At 38.4% G+C, this 22426-nt stretch overlaps 1 protein-coding gene across 2 annotated transcripts in view; it reads right to left on the reverse strand.

Annotated features, from left to right (window-relative positions):
* Nucleotides 1–22426, reverse strand: part of PPP2R2A (protein phosphatase 2 regulatory subunit Balpha) — a 40155-nt gene that overhangs the window by 13441 nt on the left and 4288 nt on the right. The window contains exon 1 of one of the 2 annotated variants that reach the window (XM_009273039.2): nucleotides 14117–14134. The exons of the other annotated variant lie outside the window; for it this stretch is intronic. The gene's annotated coding sequence lies outside the window, so the exon portion shown is untranslated. Of the gene's footprint in view, nucleotides 1–14116; nucleotides 14135–22426 lie in introns of those variants that run through there. 2 annotated transcript variants of the gene reach the window in all.

Genomic DNA, 22426 nt, shown 5'->3' on the forward strand with positions numbered 1-22426 from the left:
TGTTATTAGTGCCCACACCACCCCCCCCCCCCCGCTCCCCCGGAAGCTAACGGTTACTTTAGCCATTCATTCACGTATTTGTGAACAAGATTAAGAGATTTCTCTCACATCTGTAAGACTTCAGACTGCATACCATTCAGATGAAGATATGGTATTCAATATATACCTTTCACAGGTGAACAGGGCATAAAGGTAACATACAATTCATCAAATCCAGTATGCAGAAAGTGTGAAATGCAAACCAAGCAATCTAATTTTGACTATTCCACAGAATGCAAACCACGTTGTTGTAATCCTCTGACAGAAGAGCTTAAGGAAGTTATCAATTAATTGAAGAAAAACAAGATAACTCACCTCTCAATAGTGAGAAGTATACAGAATAATTACTATTTTGAAAAACACTGAGATTTAACACTGCAAGCTAAGCCAGTCTTAAAACAGAGAAGACGATACAGCAAGTTATCAGCAGATCTAAGTGTGTGCATGTATGTGGACGGAGAACAGCAAAGAAAAATTTGCCTTAAATATCTTATACATCCATCGAAGAATAGAAGGATAAATTCATTGTAGTACTTACTTGGTGAAAGTCACTGGTAAGTTTTACAAGGTCAAAAGCCTTAGGCTTGAAGCCTTATCATTAGAACAGGCAGCAACAACAGCCAAAAGAGCCTTAAATTAAGGGATAAAACCTCCATTTTCTTAGGTCTGCTGATGTAATATATATTGAATTTAATTATACAAGTCTCATACATAGCAGAAAGCTAACCACTTTTCTGTAACAATTCTAGACATTCTCACTTTTTGCATTTATTTTAACTTTCAAGATCATCGAAGCTTGGTATCAGTCATCTCCAAGCCGATACAAGTCCTGCTTTCTCTATAGGCTCAACTGCATGAATGAACTTTCAGTACTAACATCCCCACACCTCCAACAAGTCCAGCAGCCTCAGTCAGTGGTGACAAGGTACTCAAAACTCTCCAGTGCCTGATCGACACTATGCAAAAGATATTTTCAAGTACTTGGATCAATTTTAAGTTAGAAACAAAATACATTCCTTAGCAGCAATCACAACAGAAAATTATCAATTAGTTTTTTTAACTCAAGCTACATATATAGAATCTGATGTGCCTTCTGCACTGTAATCTTGGACTGTTCCCTTTCCAAGGACAAAACAAGCATGCTAAAAAAGTAGGCAGAAAAATTATTTCTGCTTAACTAGTCCCAAAACAGGGCTGAGATGCATATTTTATACAAAAATCAGTACTGCAGAGCAAAGCAGCCAATCATACATTTTAAATCCAGTAACTCACCGTTAAGAATATTGTATTCCCATACCTTGGTCAAAGAAAGAGACAGACATCAAGGCACTGGTGTTGCACTGGGCGGATGTAATAGTGTTTGAGAATTGACAGGGGAAGCATTTCATCTTCCGCAGTGCACTGATTCGCTTGTGTATTGTCATCTGTATGAACACCCTCATTGCCAAATGAAATCAATGTTATCCTTTTCTTTTCAAGTAGTAACTAAAATTCCCATGATAGTTACATGTAGGGTTATTTTAGTCCTTCAGCACTGCAACGGGCAAAAGAGCATCTATAGAACACACTGCCTTCTCTCTGCCTCCTCCCTTTTGTGCATGCTATTTTTGCTACAGTCTCTAGGTGGGAGTCTTGCAAACACAGAGGGCTGCTCCCACTGTCCAGAAGCTTGTAAATGATCCTTTCTGCACGCAAAGAGCACTAGGGAGAAATCTCTGAGGGAGAAGCAGATGCATAGGTGCTCTATTGTCACCAACACCAATGGCTTTTGGAAATATGATGCATTCTATTGTTCACTGCTGAATTCATTTCAATGCCCTCCTCTTCAAGCACCAGTATCAGAGATAAATAACCACCAAAACCTTATCTGATAACCATACCCCTCACAGGATACAGTTAAATAGCATTATCTGTTAATAGACTTCCACAAAGTTACCCATGCCTTTAGAGATCAGATTTGTCTCTCTCCTTCCCCCCAAGCATCTTGAGACATCTTTGACACCAAGATGAAGCGTGACATTTCAAGCACTGAGATTTTTAACACTACAGGGCAACAAACAACACACAAGATTAAGACATTCTGAGAAAAGTAAAAAACCAGGACAGAAATGTGCATCTACATTCCTGTAGCGTACCTCCAATACCTGTACTAAGTTTCTCCCTCTTGCATAACTTGGGATAGACAGCTCAGGGGTTACTATAGTTTTTAAAAGTACTTCTTGGCACAGATGTATACGGTTGTCCTTTAATTCCACTTAAATATCCCTACATAGACACTTGTTGTTAACACCGTAGTAACACTTCCGAGACTACTAAATACTTCCAAATAATGGTTTTCAGTGATCTAAAAGCAAAGAGGAAAAAAAAAATTATCACCTATACAACCGGAAGTCCATTTACTGTTGTCGTGCATGTACATCACCAAGGGAAAATGTTTTGCAGTAGGTTGAATGAAATGCTATAACCAAACACAGAACTACTGTACAGTAGTATCCCTACCTCAAAGAAACAAAACACGCTACAGGCAAACCAAGCCAGCGATCTTAAAAAACCCACCAAACCGTAAAGAGAGGCTTCCGGTCCCTGACCTATCAGCACATGCCAACAGGGCAGAGTCCTCAAAACCTCCTGACTGTTCTCGCAGAATACAGCGGCTACAATCCAGTTTCTTACAACTGCTGTCAGGGTTGCTTTTTCTTCTGCACATGGTCTTTATTCTTCACAACCTGCTCTAAGCTTTTTACGTATTGCTTCAATGATACATCTTCACTTTAAGTGCCCCAATAGAAATCAAAACCACCACAAGGTCTGGACACTTATCTTCACTAGATTCAAGTAAGACTAGCTTTTCCCATGGTAGGCACGGAGACAAGAACCTAAGAACTAAAGGAATCAAAACAAGGTGCCTAGCTTTGACAGAGAACAGGACAGGATGGGGCAGGGGGAAAAGACATTTATCTCAAAGTTTTGGTAATGCTTCAAGTCACATGTTTGCAGTTCACCATGTGAAAGGGATACATACGAGAAGCTCCCAAGCAATTCTTAACCAGTGGCAGACACACACTTCTGATTAATCATCTTGCAAGAGAACACTCAACACAAACCTAACTTGTTTCCTAGTGGGCTTCTGAAGACAACAATCAAAATTTCAGAATTTTTAGTCAATATTTATTACACCAACTTCTGCTATTTTGGGTAATTCACCTGTCATGTCAGGCAGGATACAGATGGTTTGAGAAACTGGGGCGCTGGGCCAGTGCGCTTACAAAAGATGACCAGTTCAAATGAAAATAGGCAGATTACACTGTTCAAAGATAGATGAATAAAGGAATCAGACAGATCTCAAATGCCTTTTCCTCCTTTAAAGGAAAGCAATGTTTGAAATAAGAAAAACTCAGTGACAGATATTAAAAAACATTTTCACACTTCAGGGGCCTTCCACACTTTTCAGTGAATGCTGAACAAGAACCACACACCGAGCAAGTTTTCTGAAATATTAGAGAGAGGGCTGTGCTGAAGTTTTACCACTGTCAACAAGTCTACAGAATAAGGGAATAAAACAGCTTTATCATACCAAATAAGCAAAAAAATACTGTAATCCAATGACTTAGTTCCAGAAGGCCCACTGTGAACCTGAAAAGCAATTCTGTATTAAATTTGTTTCCAGTAATAGAATAACAGATATTTTATTAGTACAGAAGAGGCTATCTATTTTAATGTACCATGAACTTTATATAAACTCTGCTTATAAAACATGCTTGGTAGGCAAAACATGTCACCTACTCTACAGCAGCAAGTCAATCACGGCACTGAACAAAGAGCGTCTTTATTTCACCAGACCTAAAAGGTTTCTGTGCAAGTTTTTGGAATCACGTTGATCTGCTGCCTAAGCAGAGAGCAAGTAAATGAGTATGTTTACACAAGTGGAGCAATCTCCTGATGTTTCCAAGGACTGAACAAAGAATTGTAGTATTTAAAAAGCATTTTTGGTACTTCTTCATTGTTTATACACCTTCCCAGCGGCTCAAAATACCATTTCTGGAATTTTCCAAAGGAGCAATTCAAACAAATCTCGTCCATAACGTAAAGCAGATTACTTACATGTTGGTAATTCTGTCCTAAGGAGTAAAAAGACAATTCACTGACCAAATGTGGAGCCCACTTCCTCAGTTTGCCAGCCTTAAGTATAGAAGAAGCTATTTTGATCAAACTAAACATCAATTGATCATTCCAAGGATACTTCAGAAACTGTCTGGAACGGGAAACATTAAGAAACCAACTTTTAGGTTTATTATTAAAACCCAAAAAAAGCTCAAAAAGCCTCAAATGGAGGAAGCAGCACAGGAATGGATAAACATCATGAGGGATAAAGACAGTGAAATATTTGAATTCAGTGCAAAATTACTGAGCATACCTGAGCCATTCTTCCTAGATTCTCTCTAAAGATAAAGTCAACACGCTCAAAACTGAGCAAGAGTATCTGTCCAGGAGAACTTGCAGACCTTAAGTGCCTGGAAATCACTTGTGAATTGTGCGATCCTTTCTAATCCAGGGTGAAGCAAAAACTTCCTGCTTCAGACTACTGAACAGATGCAACTTCCAAGAACTCAACTCAAGCCACAGCTAGCGACAGAAAATTGTGACTTTTTATTGGACTTTCTTGTTTCCAGTAATGATTTTGTTTTGGAGTTGTGTACTTCATTGCTGGGGAAAAAAAAACAACCAAAAACAGCAGAGAAAACAAAAGCTCCTACAAGGCTTCAAATATTTTAAGCAGCTACACAATGCACTCTGAATGTCCGAGTCATCCCAATATCACTCCATTCTTTGCATTATTTTGATTTACCACACTTATCAAGAGTCCTAATATATTGTGTATTAAGTCTCTGAAGCTAGGTAGTAAAAAGTGTTAATCTCAAAGTGAACATGAAAGCTGCTTAAACAAGATTAAGAAAGAGTGACTATACATATGTGTTTGCAGAGAAGAGAGGTCCCAACACAGGATACCACAGCTACATGCGCCAGGGAAAGACTAAGAGCAAAATGGCAAGCACTGTTTAGTACTGACGGTATAAAAGAAAATACCCTCTGCATTCCAGCCTCATCCTTAATTTATGTACGTAGAGAGGGGGAAGGGAACACAAGGATTGTATACTTTAAAGTCACCATGACCAGTTTTACTATTGACTTAATTTCCCTTTTCTTCATTCACTTTCAAGAGCGATTCTCTGCATTCATTCCATCTCTCAGAAGTGACTAGGCAACAAAACCAAAGGCAGCTGGGATAAGGCATTCCTACTGTTCAGTTTACTTCAAGAGTCATTCCAGAAGTCCTTTAAATAGATCTCTTCTTTACTGGGAGAGGGCATTAAAAATATATTAATTCCTCAGAAATGAGAGGATGGGATGAAATACATGCCACGCAGAAGTAAAGAAAGGGCTTCCCTTGTGGCAAAAATTTTCACTTCTGTGCCATGAAGCACTGCAAGAGCCAGCTGGTTACTTTTTCTCTCCCAAGTACCAGTCCTGCAATACTGCTGCACACAAAGAGCACACAAAGCACCTTAACAGGGAGGGGAGTGGAATTTGTATGATGGCCCGCTAGCGTCACACCGCTGCTGGCCCTACCAGTGTTAGGACACAAACATGCAGGAGCCAAAGACACAGTTCAAGCAGCAGAGAGTAATTAAGCTGGTTTTGTTGGCTTGTGCACATCTGGGAAATCTACACACAGGGAGAAAGATTTAGAGAGTGTTCTCTAGCATCCACGTTCATTCCAAGTGCTCCAGGACCTGTGATGCTGAAAATAAAAAACATGCAATCATTAACTCATTTTCCCCATTGATTTTGAAAGCATTCTAGTCCTGTTTGGTAAAGAGGTATTTAAATGTTGAGATTCTCCCAGTCCTATTTACATCTGTATCTATGTGTAATACACACATAAGATAAGAGTCTCCAAATAGTGAATAGATGTAGTACTTCACATCTGAAGTTCACTGCATAAACTACTCACCCTAAGTAAAATAACCAAATCTAAAACCTTGTCAAGCAGCCCTAAAACCCCATACTTTCCCTCCATTTCTTGGACTTTCCTATATTCTTATTTCTCTTCTTTTATTCACTCTTTCTTCTCCCATTCTTTGCCAATCTTTGAGGAAAAACATCACTTTCTAGAACAGGCAAGTCCTAATTCAAGTAGGAGTTCAACTTTGGATTTGAAAGCCTGAGTGATTTACTCATTATTATTACACATCTTATTTTTAACTTTCTATTCAGTTCCCTAAAATAAAGGTTGGACCCCTCCTGATAAAGCTTTTTCCTGTAGCTTCCTAAGTTACAGTAACATGACCGATGCCTACCTTGCAACTCTGATTCAGCTCACAGTGGGCCTACAGGTAAGCACGGTTCACGTAGTATCCTTAAGTACATCACATCCTTCTGAGATCACTCTTTATGCTGTCAAATCTACATACTAGCAATGACAGTAAGAACTCTTATCACCAGCCTTCAGAAGTAGGAGCTTGAATTCAGTCACTTTTTTTAATGGAAGCAGAATCAAGACAAGCTAAGGGAAGGAACCAGTACTGTAAGACAACTATGTCATAGGATATACGTGTATTAGGATGGCTTCGAATTTACAGATGCATTTATAACATGTTCTTAGATAGCCTAGAGATAATGCAACTTAAGTACTAAGCTCAAAACAATGTTATTCTGTGGTTTTGTAACTTTATGCAAACAACTATTTTTGTTAAGCCTTCTTAGAAAACACAACAGTTACTGAGCACCAAACTTCTATTCCCTCCCACTGAAGTAATACAGCAATACCAGCCTTAATCTTGTTGCTACTGGTTTTATGTAAGGCTAGTAATTCTCCTAAACAGCTTTACTAGGCTAAATGCTCAGCAAAGAATACAACTCCAAATCCATCTGACCTACGCAACAGAAGCTGCTCCTGTCTGCAAAGCAGTAGTGAGAAGACAACATCAGAACCGCAGAGAACAGAACTGAAATAGAAGTGACTCTCAAAACCCTTTACAAGTTGGAATAATAATGAATATGCAGATGAAGTATTTTACCAAGGTAATAGTAAAGCAGGGAACAGAATCACCATCTACCAAAATACAGTGCCTCTCATCTGAAAAAGCAGCTCCTTACACATTCAGAAACCTTTAAGTGATCCTAAGTTAATCGTGATACCAAAGCAACTTCCTCGTTTAAATACAATTCATAGAAAGCACGCTCTATGTTGAATATTATAATCTAAGTTGTATAGGGAGTAGCATAGTAAGTATTTTAATTCTTGTGTTTGGTAAACAATTGCTGTGCCTCACTGGGCAACTGCTGTTTGTGGGCCAACATTAGTGAGCTTCAACATCTCCGTTCAGGTCAAGTTTCCACCATCAAATTTATCACCAGTTTCCCCCGTGGTCCATTTTCGGACCAAGGCAAGAGGCCAACGAACAAGCGTGCTAAAACAGCAGCAACTTTCAGAAGTAGCAGAAATCACTACAGGGAACACTATAATCACCACCACCTCAAGCTTTTGTGAATGATCCCTAACACGTTTCAGCTACATTAAGCAGTTTGGTTTTTGCTAAGCTAACAGAGCTCATTAAGACCGAACTGAAGGCATTATATGAGCAAATCTGCTGGGGGGGGGGGGAGCAGGCAAGCAACATGCTTAGGAGCAACCACATCTCCAGACAGCATAGTTGTATTTGCAAAAGGCTATCAAGCCCACAACCAAAATGCCAATTAAGTGCATTTCTGTCTATATGTACAGTCTCCACAAGCTTACACTTACAACAGTTTCCTGAACAAGGTCAGAATGTGGCATTGCTAGAAGAGAAAGGAAATTGATTTAAACCTCAGACCACTGGCTTCCTGTCTCCATCTATAGTAGGAAATTCATAGTCTCCAGTATACATGACTCCAAGACACCTGTGGTGGCATAGAGAAAACAGAGATGACAAACAGTAGCAAGTCAAAGCACTCTGAAAACAGATGTGTCATACACGAATGTGAGCTGATTGGTCCATGCTTCCTACAAATTCAAATGACATAAAATTGCTTTAAAGTTTGATCTTTGTGAAAGGAGTTAAAGCATTCACATTAAAAATTAGCATGAGCTTTGGGAAAGAACTTTTACACCTTAAATTGATTTAAAACTGTAATCCACCATGGAACTGGTGAAGCAACACCTGTACCACAATTACTGTAACCACTGGGCTATACCTGACTGTAGAGGTTTTATTTCTGCTCACCAAATCTGGCACTGCATTCTGTAATCCCTTTTATGCAAACTTCGTTGTAAACCTACGGAAGAAAAAAAAACCTATAGGGCTAGTATATATTAGCGGAAAACAATCTTGAACTGATGCCTTGGAACCATTTCATCTAATGAGAGAATTAAATATTTTTTTTTTTAACCCCAAATTAGTTTATTAATAAAGTGCTTCAAAAATTACTATGAAAAATCCTCTCATGTTAAACTCATAACAACAGCAGATAGAAGATTTTTCTCTATAAACAAATGCAAAGCTGTTTAGTTTCTGGATAGAGATCATTAACCCTCATCACCTTGATTAATTACTTTCTATTTTTAAACCTTAAGACAAGACATTACTGCAGTTCCTTTCAGAACACATGCATAGGAAACCAATAGGCAAATCCCCTTCTTCCACTAGGTGAAAGAGAATAAATTGACCACAGCAGTATCTTAGTTCACAAGAAGCTGCAAACCAACAGAGTTCCCAGTACCTTGTCTTGCCCCTAAGCTAGACATCATCTAGTTGGGAGAACGAAGTAAGGAGCAGTCAGTCTAACAGCATTCAGAGAAGCAAGAAACAAAATGCATTTACAAATCAGTCCAGATGGAAACACCGCAAAAAAACCTACTGCTGACTTGGCTGCCCACACTTAGGCACTGCATATTTAACTAATAAGGTTAACCTAGCTCCAGTATTAGTTCATGTAAAAAACATAACACACTGTGGAACTAGCGAAACATTAGTTGTAGCCCTGTTGGTACAGTTTCCAAGTCCTCTGGGAGCTGCCTTCACCTATGTATTTATTACTAGGACCTCCGAGGGTGGGGTGTTTTTGGTTTTGGTTTGGGGTTCCCCCACCCCCACATACACCTAAGCTGACCTATCCTATGATCCTTCCCATCCTGGAATTGAGAGTGTGTGTATGTGTGTGAAGCTTCTTATAGTCCTCCGCAACTCTGGAAGACTACCACTATCCAAATAATTCAATCTGCAAGTTACTGCTAAGTGGAGACATAACCAGTTCAAGACACAGCCATTTTTCAACTCAACACAAGCTAGATTAGCCTGAAAATACCTCAAACTCAATAATAAGGGATTATTTAATACCTGACAAGTATTCCCTTGAGTCTCTAAAGGCATCCTCTGCCTTGAAACCACAAAATAGCATTGTTCTGGACTTTTACAATACCCTGTGAAAGACAACTGAACCTCAAGGTGGTCTGAAGCACCACCCAGATATTTTTAATTCAAATAGTTTTAGTCTTTGCAAGAGGCCTCTATGTTTTAACTTGAGGAACAAACCTGGTTAGGAAAGCAACAACTAAGACAATTTCGCTCTTTAGATGTTCATTACGTACATTTAGAGTTTTTCCCTTGAAGAATACCCTAAAAAATCTGTTCAAACAAATGGGATTCTACCTTACTTTATTAGTACTGCAAGCATATTTAGAAAGACTAATAGATATGCATACATACACAGGGAACATTTTACTAGGGGAAAAAGCAAACGATGAGCATTTAGTTTAAACCTCTTAATACGCATGCTTCCCCAAACTCAAGTATTCCTTAAAACATGACAGGAAGTGCCTATTTGCTTTTCCTATTCACACTAATTCAGGTCTATTGTTGGCTGAAACAAAGGTCTTTCAACCTGCATCACCCGTTCCCAGGACATTTGACACCAGTTATTAATATCATAAACATAAGAGGCATAAGTGGCAGAAATCCAGACCCACTCCTGGTACGTCTTAAATAACCTTAGAAAGGCGGGTGAATAATCTCACAGGTTGTGGAACTACATTTATTCACAACTAGGAACAAGCAGTTAAAGGTCACAGCTTCTCCTTGAGCCTGTCCATTGCAGCCACTGCAATACTATATAATAAAAAAAAAAAGCTCAAGTCTGTCCACAAGCTTTACTCTCTCCAACCAGCAGAACTGTTCCGCTTTTAAACAAAAAGGTAATCAACAGCAAATCCAACATTTCAGCATTTTTAAATACCAGCTAGTTATTCAATGTGAAAGCTTATCATGGGGTTCAGTTTTCTGAACACCACAAAATTCAGCTGCTGAGAGCTTCCAACCTGTGAAGCTTAAATCTATTTTCAGGTGGGGAAAGGGGAAGAAAAGAGTGGCCCTCCTACTGAGGATGTGCATCAATCCCCTTTCAATTGCAATGAAAACTCCTCTTCACTCAAGGTTAGGATTATCAAAAAAAGATTGTGAACAGTAGTTTCCAGCCTCTGGATAACATCACCTTCAGAGGCTATGCACCTCTAAATTAAGTTGCTATCTATCACTCTGTCAGAAAAGTCAGAAGCCAAAACCTTAGGCTTCAAGCAAGTGCCACAGAATTCTGGCAACCAACAAAGTCTATAACAGCCCAGAACAGTCATATAACCACCAAGCCTTCCTTGAGTGGTTTAAATACACTAAAAAAATTGAAAATAAGCATGTGTTCTTTGGTGCTGCAGCAATAAAACTCCACCTAAAACCACCTTTTTTTTTTTTAAACCCCAAGTGAAGTCTTAGCTAAAATGTAAGCCCAGTAGAATATAAAGTCTACGGTTTGCTTGAAGGGGGAAACTGGCAGCGTCAGTGTTCTCTGCTTCTACAGTTTATACTATAGAGGAAGCATTTTATATATTACTGCAGACATAGTGATAATTGACTAAATGACACAGAAAAAGAGCTTCCTTCCCTTTGAATTTTCCTGTTTCAAACATCTACTATTACAGGGACTGTACCTTTCAACCATACATTATCCCTTTAAACAAAGTAATTGTACTAAGCAGTACTATATACAATCCACACTAGTTATATTTCCATTACAGAAACACTGTTCAGCCAGCAAAACCTACACTGATTTATGAGAGGTCTTCCTGGACAAAGATGACAGAAGGGTTAAGTTATATTTGTATTGTGTAGAATTTCGTTGGGGAGTTACTCATCATTTCTGTCCTTTGTACAATCACATACAGATCATACATACCCAATTATAGGGGAACAAAATTAACTCTAGCAGGAACTAACTTCATGCCCACAGTTGCTTCATATAAGATCTCCTTAGGTGCCTGAATGTTCTGTCACTATCACTCACAAAACTGAGGGACTTACTGAGCAATACAAGGAGAATTGAGACAAAAAGGCTTACAAGTAACAGATTAGATTATTTCTGCTCTAACACAGCATTTGTCTAGCCTTAGTACTCTGGTACATGACTTGTTCCAACATATTTTCTGCCTGCAGAGCTTCACTTTATAATGTCATTAATAAAGCTACAGCAAAACTGTTTCTGCATATGTCATTTCCAAGAAAGTAACATCTCAATTTTAGCACTGCTGAGGGCAAAAACTCAGGTTTACTGATTTTCCAGAATAAACTTTATGCTGGAACAGAGAAATTAAATAGCCTCTATTCAGAGGAGAACAGCGCTGCCATTCCTGACTTCTGAAAACATTCCTGCCAACCTGCAGATAAAGGACATCCTATTAACTATATGTAGAGTGAAGATTCAGGAGACCAGAACTCCATCTCAAGCCACTGCTCTCTGGAAAACCTCTATTCTTAGAGCTAAGTCGCAGTACTACACACTCACTAGGCTCCTTCAGGATTTATACATAATGCTTACAGAAGCGCTCCATAGTTCTCATAAGACACACTATGAAATGCAAGCTATACATAGTATGAGGATTCCCAAAAATGCATTAAAAGAATTCGACTAACGTTTATTCAAGCTTTATTTCTTCTCACTGTGATAAACATGTTAGCGATGTATCTATTTTCCAAAACCACGCTAATTACCCCTTGTAGCAGAAGTGCTTTGCTGTATTGCCTAGCTGTTTTATTTATACTTCCATCTTCTTAGGGAACTGTTCTCAAAATACTGAGGAGGAACGAAAAAGGAAGTTCTTGGGGAAAAAAAAAAAATCTCAACAAGCTCAGAAATACCATCTAGGCCTTAAAAGTGTCAACAGTTAAGCTGTTCTTCCCACTAAGTTATATCCAGTTAATGGCACGAAGTCACTGCCTTGTATGGGTATCAGGGATAACTTCCATTCAAGACCAGTGCACAATCCCCACACAGAAATTTTAAGTGTTCCTTCACCAAAAGTGATTTTAGACATTATGAACAAGGTCATTCAAGACTACGGGTAGTTAAGCTCTCAAATATAGGCTTCTGAGACTGTAGAATCTCCACAGATGAAGGTTTTTTAATAAACGTCCAACAGGAGTAATAAGTATACTTGAAAGATGTGCATTTAGAGAACATACTAACAAGCTCCCAAGGTCCTGTCAGCCCTATTCTCTGGGATACCATCCTCATTCTGTTGTGACAGCTGATAAACACATTTGTTTGATAACCAGGGGCTGAGAAGGACACTGAAGAGCCTACCACTCAGAGCATGGATTTCACAAATGCCAAAGTTATTTTGATGCTCTTTGATTCCCTTTAAAAGGGGTTTTCTGCACTGTTAAAAAAAAATATTTAGTAGCAACAGGACTAGCAGAAAATCAGCCCTGTGAACTAGGCAAATCACAGAAGCATTTACTCACCTCTTCTTCTAATTCACAGAATGTTTACAAGTTTCTCCGCAAGACTACAAATTACCTTACTCAAGATAGCTTACGCTAATTATAACAGAACATGTCTACATGAAAGTTGCCCCTGTATTACTTATTCAAGAGGATGTTCACCTATATAGCACTGAAAAACCTGCACTACAAAATTAGCTGTGTATTAATTCACATAACCAAACATCCAATCAGTAAAAATTTTAAAAGGATGTGTTAATTTGGATGTCTGTTCATTGAAAGAATAAATCATTTCTATTTCAAGTTGCATGTACTTGAACCATTACCTAATGCCTAAAAGTCATTACCTAATGGCTTTTATTTAAAAAAAAAAAAACCAAACAAAACCAAAAACCACTTCAATACTAAAAGGAAAACATACCTGCTTCCACTTACATTTGTTCATTTTTATTATCCTTTTTTTCCTATGCTCAAGCCAGGTTATTGATTCATGAGTCCTTGAAACTAATTTGAATCAGTAACTATTTACTTCTCAATTCCTGCTGACAGCCCCCCCCCACCTCAACCTATAGAAACACTCCTCACATCCACTACAGTATCTACACCGAAGTACACCCTAAGAACATAGGCTAAATAGTCCCCTCAGAAGACCTTACTTCAGATCTTTTCAGGGGCTTGTTTGTGTTCTGAAGTAGTACAGAGCTATTTATGGAAAAATCCCTGCTGGAATCACAGCCAGAATTTCAATAGGCTGCACAGCACAGAAAAGCCAGTGGTTAGTTTTCTGTTTGCAAATAACATACTGTGCTATTGTTTTGCATGTACATAACAGAAGCCTTTAGGCAACGCCTTTCTTGATTTGTCACTGAGAATGCTACAGACTAACAGCACTGGAATATCTTGATTTTCCCTTTTTACTTGAAGCCATTCCAAAACGCATGCTGCAAGTTAAAAATTAGTAGCAGTGTTTTAGGAAAATACCATAGTTTGGCAATGCCTTTCAAAATCAGCTACGAGAATTCTGTGACTTGGTGTGCATTTCTGTTGTAGATACAAAAAACAACTCCTAGAAACGATCATGCTGTTTCAGACTCTTCTCATCCATTCTTTGACCAAAGCTTTTATTTCAGGTGCAAAAGCTAAGGCCAAAAATTTCTAAGTCTTTTAATCTTCATGTGCAGAATGCAAGAGACCATTGTACCTCAGACAACGTGTAAAGTGCCTCCTTCTAAGGAAGGAAAACGAAAGCAAAAATCACTCTTACCTACTGTAACGGAAGGGAGGGAGAGAAGGAGGGAGGGAGGCACACTCACTAGATGAATTTCAGGCAGCTTGCCGGAGAGCACAGCGCCTGTGAAGGTCACAAGTACAACTGAAGTCTCCAGCAGAGATGAATACACAGTTCTGACTATTAAGTGACCGTGGAATAAAAATTTCTGATTACTGCACTCACTATAGGCATTCACTCCTTCATCAGTTCATTTCAATACCTAATGCATTTTTTAGTGGCACTTGGAACCCGAAAAAAAGAGTCTTCCCTTTACCAGCTGCCTCTTCTTTTTTTTTCCCCACTTGGCAAGTATTTTCCTGTGTTTCTATTCTGGCCCAAGCATACATGCCTCAGCTTCTTAAAAAAAAAAAAATTATTAAAGAGAGACCATTGCTAGTTTCTGGCCTGGACTTTCAGAGATTCTTAACACTTACTTCTCTAAATGATGCAAAATGGAATCTACAAGTCTTGACAACTCTGTAAGGCAGACACTTAAATTTATAGCACATCTTAAATATATATATAGTCTGCTAATCTGAGCAAAATACTGACCTTTTAAGTTAATTATTTTACATCTCTCACCTTCTCTATCTATAAATTAGGACCTTTTCTTTAGATTTTGGAAGAGTTGTATAACAGCTGAAAACAAGATAGAGAGTATTTAGTATTATTACTGTCCTGCAAGGATCCCAAAGTTCCTTGCAATAGCTTTTAAAAGTTTTGGAACTTGATTTCAGGGAACAGGCACACTAGTCTTACAGACAGGGAAAACAAAGCATGGAGGGGTTAAAATGACTTAGTGACCTTCCTGATGAAACAACTCTGGATGATTACTTTCAGTTATCTCCATTTCCCATTTTCCTTTTTGTCAATCCCGCCCGCCCACACTTTAAACTTGGTAAAAAGCAAAAGAGTAGTAACAACTCTGTAAGAAACTTGAGCCTCCATCAAAAGACACTGGTTAGAAAGAACATGAATTAGAAAGTGCCAAACAACTTCCAACTGAATGCTACAGAATTGTAAAACTTTTGGAAAAAGAATTTCAACATATACAAAAACAAGCTTACAAGACCAAAGAGGGCTGTGTACACGATCTTCTCTTGATGACTTCTTCAAAATGATAGCAACCAGCAAGAGGGAAAGATTAGGTCAGAAGTGCTCCTACACAGGATGCAATCACTCGGTCATGCCATTTTTTCTAACAACATGCATGCTTAATTACCCTTGTGCAGGAACACCGAGCAACAGAACAGAGAGATGACCCAGAAGCACAGTTGTAGATGGCAATTTAGAACATACTTCACTCATTTTCAGAAACAGCAGAAAGATGAGAATGCTACAGAAACAAGTAGATGTTTGTTATTCCCAGGTTTGGTATGAGCTTCTTCAGGTCAAATCAAGGAAAAGAATCCACAAGCTCCAGGGAGCCAACCACCTGATGTGCAGAATCTCCAAGTGGGTTTTTTTGTTTCATTTTAAATGTTCTCTGTCTTCCCACTGCACTTTCCTCTGAGGCATCTAAATACTGTCAGACACAAAATTGCTGAGTTAAGCACAGCATGTGTTCTGCTCCAGTAACAGAACTGGTATATTACCAGCCCCCACCACTTTCAAGAGTGGGTTATCACTTCCAAAAGGGTCTGGAGTAAAATGAAAGACCCTGGGTATTTCTTGAAAACAAAAAGAAAAAAGTAAGATTCAGCTAAAACCAAACCAAAATAACAACAACAACAGCCACCCATGAAGCTGTGATAAGAACAGACTAAGAAAAGGCAGAAGGACTATATAGAAAGTTTTTAAATTTTGGTCAAAAAGCCATTCCTGCCAGTTCCACATTCCACTAAAATAGGTTACGAATGCTTCACTATTACCTCTATAATGCAGTGCCGTTTTCTCACTGCTAGACTATATAATGAAAAAGTTTGCAGGCTTCAACTTCAATTGCTGTTTGTTCACATTGATCTTTCAGAAGAGGTGTCCTCAAACATGAATCTCAATTCACTGAAAGTAGAGTTTTCCATATGAAAGGCAGTCTATGAACAAGCACATATCAACTCTAAGCATAAAAAGGCTGAGGAGGAGACTGAGCAAGCTGTTCACAATGCCATAGTTTCACATGTTGCCTTAAAACCATTATCATATCTCCAAGAGAAGCAATCCATCCATTCACCTCTCACATCTCTTGTCCCATTCCTGTAGCAGTGCTACCTATTCTACCACAAACATTTGTTACAGTTCGACAAATCAGTCTGGGGAAGCTAACTCAGGATAAAATTAATCTGATAGCAAATAATCCAAGACATGTAATTTTCATTCAGGTCAGTTTCCCAAAGCGATCACTACGCAGCTAAGTGAACATCTGTGTCAGCTCAAAGCAGTAACTCGTAAAGGTACAAGGAAGGACCATCTCTTTCAGAAGCAGCAGCTACTTGAAGTGACAATGAACCTACAGGCAAGTCAGGATGCAACTTGAATTCTAATTCCTCTTTCCATACCAAGGCCACACGTCACTCCAAAACAAGCTGAACACGGCAATTATTAAAAGATAATCCAAGATTTTTAAACTATCTCCAGTATTTCTATAAATGAATCTTTACACAATGACCCAAGAACAGTACCTCAGAAGTTAGGTTTTTATTATGTAATTCCATTGGAAAAAAGTCCAGGAGCTCTGAAACAAATGTCTTTGGGAATCATTATATATTTAGGAGACTTGAAGCTAAAGATTTATTTCAGTATGTAGCTCTTGTCTGCTGGACCAATTTACTTTAAAATTTGAAGTTATTTGAAAAAAGTAAGTCCTTCAGACTACATTTATAAGCACTATACACAAACACACACAGGTCATAATTTCTGCATATCATCTTCTAACCTTCTACTAACAGGAGAAAGGCCAGCTTAAATTTTGGCCAGCTGAAATCACTACTCAAATCACTAGTCAAAGAATGGTCCCTGGAACACTTTTTATATTCATCAGGGAAAAAGGAAAATACAGCTACTAGCATTTAACAGACAAGAATATATTAGAAATTAATCCAAATTTTAAATAAGCAGCTGTAGTCTGAAGTCTCAATTACCTTAACTGTTCCTGAATATATGCAATTATCTTTTCTCAACTTCTCAAAAACATAGAGTGCCAACTGTGTGTGTTTGGAGATCACATTATTCCCAGAGCATTAATTTAAGAACTGCAATTGGAAATGCAAAGAGAAACACTTCCACACAAAATGCATTCTACATACCTGGAAAAAAATCAATCTTTGTTTACAATACAACTCTTCTAAACCCTCTTTTCCTGACCCTAAAATTTTCTTCCAAAATTAGATGCAAGCCTAACTGCCTAAGGGGTTTAACATCTGACCTAAATACGCCGGTTTTCTTAATGGTGCTATCACTTGTGGATCACTAAGAGAAAAATACATTTTTATAAAGAATGGCTAACCAAATTAATAATTTCTCCTCTAGTGCTTAACAAAAGCTTGGTAAGTTAGAAGAGAAGCTTACAGCCGCTTCTGTTTCTGTAACCGAATTACAGTCATGAACAGAAGCCTCAAATAATTGTTTTCAGTAATATTATCAACTCACAGTAGCAACACCCTACCTGATGTCTCCTTAGCCAGCATCTTCACCTTAAAAGCAAATGTAACAACCCAAAACCTTCCAGTCACAGAAAAGAACAAGACAAGACCACCATCATGTAACACTACCTGCTGCCCAGAGCAATCTCCTAAAGCAGTCCTGTTCAGGGAGCCAGAAAGTGAGCAACAGTATATGCAATAAAGGAAGTCCTGCTATACAAAATCATTAACAAGTGCGCAGACACACACAGTATCAGTACTTCACCTCTTAAGACAAGACACCTTTTTAGGCTTCCCTCATTTTCAGGAAGGCTCACGTAACAGCATAAAAGAATGACAACATCCTTTCTGTTTCCAGCTTACTTGCATACTAACCCTACAAAACTAGCATTTAGCTAGTGCATGCTTTAAGAGCATAACTGAGCTATAAAGCAATATAACAAAGCTATAATTACAAATATTCCACTCAAGTTTAAAATCTAGAAAACTGTCCAGATGTAGTTATTTTGACTATTAAGACCCACTGCTGCTTCTTGAAAGAGATTATTCTAAATTGGTTTGGAGCAAGTACCATAATTCCTGTTTTTCTTTCCTTTTATTTTCATAGAAATATGGTAACTGCTGTCTCTATTCACATTCACAACATAAGTGCCTACCTATGCCAGGACTTTTCATTCATTTCAATCATTTTCATTTCAATCATTTTTTCAAGAAGGGTAAACCTCAGTTTCACATAATTACTGAACACTGACTTATTCTGCAAAACTTTTCGCTCCATACTAAAAATATTGTAGACATAATTATGGTACTGCGTATTATAGAGCATTGAAAATACAAAAAAAGGTCTGGAAAATACCCTTAAGGCAGTTATAAAAGCATCTTATACTAATGAAATTGCTTTGGGAGCACAGTGTTTCCTAAAGAGGAAAGAACAAATGTAGCCTTGATTTGGTACCATCAGTAATTGATGTTTTTACTACAGGAGGTACAGTACATAGCAGATTTAATTGTATGCACAAACAGCACCTAAAACAAAGAAGGCCTAATTCTACAGCATTTAAATGCAAGACAATACATTAGTTTAGATGAAGTCAAACCCCAAAACAAGGGAATCAGTTTTTCAAATCATATTAAGAGTGATAAGACACGATAAGAGAAGATTATCATTTGTCAGATTATCTTTTTAAAGTGCTTTACAGTAAAGCAATCAGTAAGTAATCCCTCTCCCAATTAAGTGGTATTCTTTTCTAGAACAACTTCCAAGAAACTAAACTGTACTGATATTAACACAGCTCTTGGTACTAACAGAGCTGGTAACAATGCTAAACAAATGTCATTTCCACATACTGCTTGTGTGGACACTGAAGGAAGAAAATCTATTCCATGTGTACTAGTTTTGCTGCAGAGAAATGTCAAAAAGATTATTTACAACATAGTGATAAATGACATTGTGTTGTGTCCCTGCATGTGTTTGCACATGTGTACGTGATATCTAATTTCAAAAAAATCTACAACTGTCACACTGCACAGCAGTTTGACAACTGGCTTATACCTACCTAGATCAGTGCTGCTACCAAATGAGGTAGTTCTGCATTCTCCACCTACCCTCAGACACATGTTTTCATCACCCTTTCTTTACACGTCTAGTGTTTGCACATCCACACAGCCTTAAATTCAGGGATCTGATTCAACTGCAATGTAACCCAGTAAAAATCTACAGGTCCACTTGTTTTCAATAGCAGCACGGACTTGGACCAGCTTCAGTCTTTACATCTAAAAGATGACCACCAGTGATGCAGGATCTCTGTCAAGCACTAGTGCACCATAACAAAGCTTCAGTTACCTTATTGGCCGGTATTTTAGTTCAGTCTCTTAAGATTACTGTTACAGTATCAGTAGTATATTCTATTGCTGACCTTCAGATAGCACATGTTCAAAGTATCTCTCTTGAACAGCAAAGGTTTAAAGTCCTTTTTATCAGTCGATTTTACCATTTGTAGTAGCATAGCACTTCAGAGATCAGGGTCTTGTGATGGCTGTACATAAAGTCCTATAAAGAGACCAACCCTCTTCCGGAGTTCCTCATGTTCCTTTGAGCCACTTGATCACTCTCCACACTATGCTGGCACAAGCACACACAGAGCACTGAGAACCAGATCAGGGTTCAATTCAGCTGAAAAATAATCCAGTCAAAATGACAATTTTAAGTATTTTTCAGCTGGATCAGCTTCCCAAACAAGTTCATTGTGCAGTTACATGAACACTTGTGCCAGCAAAGTGGGAAGGAGTGCCTCTTTAAGCAGAAATGCTGCCAAACATGTAACCATGGCCTAAATAGGCAAGTCAGAAGAGAACAGAAAGAAGGAAGGAAAAAAAAAAAAAAGAAAAAAAAGGCAGACAGTACAGCTAGGAACACCCAGCTCTTAACTCTTACTTCAGCACTGCATCCAGTAGAAGTTTTATTCTTCATTTTAGTTCTCCTAAAACACATTCTATGAAGCTACAGCTACCACAGAAACCCATTTCTAGGGTAGAAATACCCAAACCAGAATCGTTTAGGTAGCACCTTTAAAATTAAAAGCTATGAAGTTTCACAAAGCTGATCAAGAGTTGTAATCCGCCATGATTGCCACTGGTAGCCAAGTTGCATTCATTTGTACTGTTGGATAACCACCGTATTTACGACACGAAAAACCCACTCCTTTTTCCAACTAATTTTTATATGCAGAAAAGATTCCAAGAACAGCAAAGCATCACAGAAGTAACAGAACAATACTGGTCAGTGTGACTGACAAGCTGAAGTGCTGTAGCTACCAAACCCATGTCAAGAGAGAGTACTGAATAACTTCTAGGAAGCTAAACAGCCACTTACTATTTAGCTGTTTGCTAAATGCTCTTTGTTTTGGGGGACTTCACACTTTAAATGCACACTTTAGTCAATCTAGACCAGCAGTTCCTAGAACACAGTAACCTATTTCTCTCTCTAGATACAGTCAGTCATTCTACAAATGGCTGAAGTTAAAAGAGCTAAAATACAGAAGCAGACTTAGGAATACAGAATAGGACTATAACCATGGGTCTTTTTATTCATCTCCAGCGTATTTCAAACTACCCCTTAAAAACAAACCTGTTACCAGTCCTTGCTCCTTCTAACTGATGTTACCTTATCAGCATACAGAACATAACCACAGCCTTCAAAAACCCAAATTAAGCTCCCTCCCACAACTATACCCCAATCTTTCTTCAGCATTATTATCGCAACCTCTCACACCTTTGCTACTTTTCTCTGAGAATTTTTCCTCCCCTCCTATTCCATCAATCCCCATTAAAAAAGCCCATCAGTGACTTCTATAATAATGCCATTGTTTCTCTTCTGTGACTCCTGCCCACAAACACAGCTCAGCAGAAGCCCTTCTTCCCAACTGATCCCAGCAACATCCCTCCATCTCAAGGTATGGGTCCCTATTAGTCAATTGTTGGTAAGCCTACAGAACCAGATGTGCCACCAGGCGTAACAGTCTGGTAAGACAGAGCTAACCAACTTTCCAAAGGAGGCTCAGCAGCTCTAACCCACTATTACAGATACATGTTACTTGACAAAGAAAAAGCTTTCTGGTAAGGCAAGAGAAGATCGTGAACTCCAGATGGTGGTAAACTGCTTTTTACAGCAGTCCTCATTCCTGGCTTCAATTTTCCTTACTCTGAGATAACTATTCTCATGCACTGAAGACAAACTACCATTACTGAAGCAACAGCAGTTCCCATAGCTGCTCTGCAATTTTGAAGTCTGCCAAAAATAAACATGAAACTACACTTGAAAGATATAACATACTTAGAATCAAATACAGAAAGCCTTCCTGAACAAGACAAAAGTCAAATCTTGTTTATATCTCTGACCACACACACGAGCTGACTAGGGATAGCCATGTAAGAGACTTCATCTGTTCATCATCTGCACAAACTGAAACAGAGTACAGCAATGTTTTGGCTATAAAAGAGGAAACATTAAACAAGTCAGATTATTAACAAAGCAGCACAGAACAGTTAAGCATCGGACTTTAAAATTAAGTTAGTAATCAGCACCCACAGCAGATATTCCAGTACTTCTTTCAGAGACAATTCGGGCATGAAATAGTTAAACAACTTGTCAAAGATGAGTGGTAATTACTCAGGGTTAAAGCTTAGGACTTAAGTTCCTGGCTCCCAGCCTTGGACCCAGACTATCAGACTTTTACGTATCTTTGGATTACACTTGAAAGAACATTTAGATACAGCAGCTTGACTCTTTTCCTTTTGCCAAGTAATTAAACAAATTTGACTTAATTTGTTCTGAAGTACGAACTCATTCCATTAAGCAAGTGTCTAGTTTTCAGAGACAGTTTAAACTCACAATTCTTAGTTGTTTCCAACTGGAGCTGCCATTATGCCACATCTTGGAGAACATAACAGCAGGAGAGTAAAAACAAGTCCCAAAACATTGAAACTGCTGCAGAAAGTCATCGTAATCCTTTTCTATAATCATTCCCATAAAGGAAACTTTGACTAAGAAAACATGGTAATGTCTGCTCTTGAGTATTTCTGGACAGTTAAGTCTTGCTTGCACTGAAACAGTGATGGCACAAAAGAAAAAAAAATCCATTACAGATGATGTTGATAACCTGATCATCGAACTTATCAAGGACAATGACTCTGTGTTCTCCACTGGAGAAGTCCTGTCTAATCTAATGTCC

This window comes from Aptenodytes forsteri, unplaced genomic scaffold (genome assembly GCF_000699145.1).
Source record: "Aptenodytes forsteri isolate BGI_AS27 unplaced genomic scaffold, ASM69914v1 Scaffold158, whole genome shotgun sequence".
Lineage (NCBI taxonomy): Eukaryota > Metazoa > Chordata > Aves > Sphenisciformes > Spheniscidae > Aptenodytes > Aptenodytes forsteri.